Genomic DNA, 1,965 nt, shown 5'->3' with positions numbered 1-1,965 from the left:
CGCATGGGCCCTCACACAGCGCGTGTGCGTGGTCCCACGTGTTTGCATCTCTGGGCACCCGGCCGCGTGGAAATGATGCTCAACACGCAGGGTGCGCAGGGGCGCCCGTGGGCAGAGGTGTGTGCTCAGCCCCTGCGCCCCGGGGTCCCCCACGTACAGGGGTGTGCACAGCGGGGGGGTGCAGGATGAGGCCGGAGGGCAGCAGCCCCCGTAGCCGTGCAGCGCGTATTCTCTGCCATTTCCGCAGAAGCGTTTCGTCTTGGTTAAGGAAACAGCACCTAATGTTTATTGAGAGAAAATCGGTGCCAGATGGATATTGCCGCTGGAAGCTGCCGCCTGGAAGGGCACCACCGCTCTGCCAAAGGCCCTGGCATTCGGGGGTTACGGCCTCAAGCTGCTTGCCAGGATGAAGGACAGAAGAAATCAGATTTTAAAATTATTTTGCTTTTGTTTTCTTCTGTTAATGGGTCCAGCTTTATTTCATTATAGACTAGGGGGAAGCTATACAGCGAGCTTGGGTTCTAGATGCTGCACTTATGTGGCTCCATCGCCTGAACTTACTCCTGCGGTCGTTCGTGAGGTCGAACAGGAGGCGGCAGCTCGTGTGCCCCGTAAACAGGTACGTAATTCCTCTGGCTAAAGTTATCATCCTGCATTCCCTGGACCTCTTTCAGTAAGTAAGTATTTCTCAGACGTGTAAATATTGTGGGACTGGCTTCCAGCGATCAAAATCTGTTGTTCGAAATGTTTGGATCAATTAGGGAGTAATGTAAAGCAAAGCGCCTGACAGTGCCAGAGGCAGGAGCAGCCACGCAGGCGCTGGGCGATGCTCGGCCGCAGCCTCGGAGCCAGCCCGGGTGGTGGGCAGGGATGCGCTGGGGGTCAGCTGGGCTCCTCTCCTCCGGGCAGCGCTCCAGCTGACGCAGGAATCCTTCTGAAATGGGGAAATCCGGCAAACGGGTCCTCAGGTCTCTGATCCCTTTCCTTCTGGAAAGGTGAGGGGTGAAGGGAGCTCAGCACCCAGGGCGATACATGTGCCTCGTTGAAAGCCATACGTTTGTATGAGGAAAAGCGCAGGTTGCCCATTTCTGAGGGGACTGTCTTGTCCTTACCTGCATACTTAGACTCTTCTCTAGTTTATAAAATAAACCACGTTTTTCCAAATCTTGAAACGGCTTCTCCCAGTGATGAGAAAATCTGGGAAGGAAGCTGGCAGAGGGAGCCCTTTGGATGGCACCGAAAGTTTCTGCCTCTGCTGCAAGAAGCCATTGAAGAGCTGCAGGGCCCCTGCACAGACCTGGCACATCCCTGAGTAGGGAAATGCACTGATTGTCACTCTCGGGAATATTGGGGAAAAAAAAACAACGAGGGAGGCTGGATCTGTGCTTCCTCACCTGGATTTTGCAAGGCATTGCCCAAGCGACCATCACCTGCAGAGTGTGAGCCAGCAGCATGTCCCGTGCCTCAGAGCAGTCCAGCCCTCGAGCACTCGATCGGCTCCACGGAGAGCAGCCGCGTCCCCAGGCTCAGGCCCCCAGCCCAGCACACCCGCCCAGAACTCGCGCCTTGGCTGCAGGTAAAGCCTCAACCACACCACCAATAGCATTTCCACCACCAGAGCGAAGAAACCAAGCCCCAGGAGCTCTGTCCCACCCAGCCCGCTTGCTTTCTCGCCTTAAACCTGCATGTTAAACCCAGGAGACAACAGAGGGTTCACAGGAATTAATGGCAAAACCCCTCCAGAGGTGGCAGATAAGTAAGAGCTGCTTGTGGGAAAGGCGTGTGAAATCCTATGGCTGTTAAAGAGTTGAAAGAACTAACATGACACGTTTTAGTGCATTACATGCTGGGTGTTTATTTTCAGATGTGCAAAACGCTCCTACTGCTCGGGGTATGTGGTTTGTCTGCAGCGGAAGAGAACATAATAACATTAATAATTTCTCCAGCACAATTAATTAAGACTCT

This window comes from Egretta garzetta, unplaced genomic scaffold (assembly GCF_000687185.1).
Source record: "Egretta garzetta isolate BGI_Z169 unplaced genomic scaffold, ASM68718v1 scaffold270, whole genome shotgun sequence".
Classification (NCBI taxonomy): domain Eukaryota; kingdom Metazoa; phylum Chordata; class Aves; order Pelecaniformes; family Ardeidae; genus Egretta; species Egretta garzetta.
Note: the sequence above shows the minus strand (reverse complement) of the source record.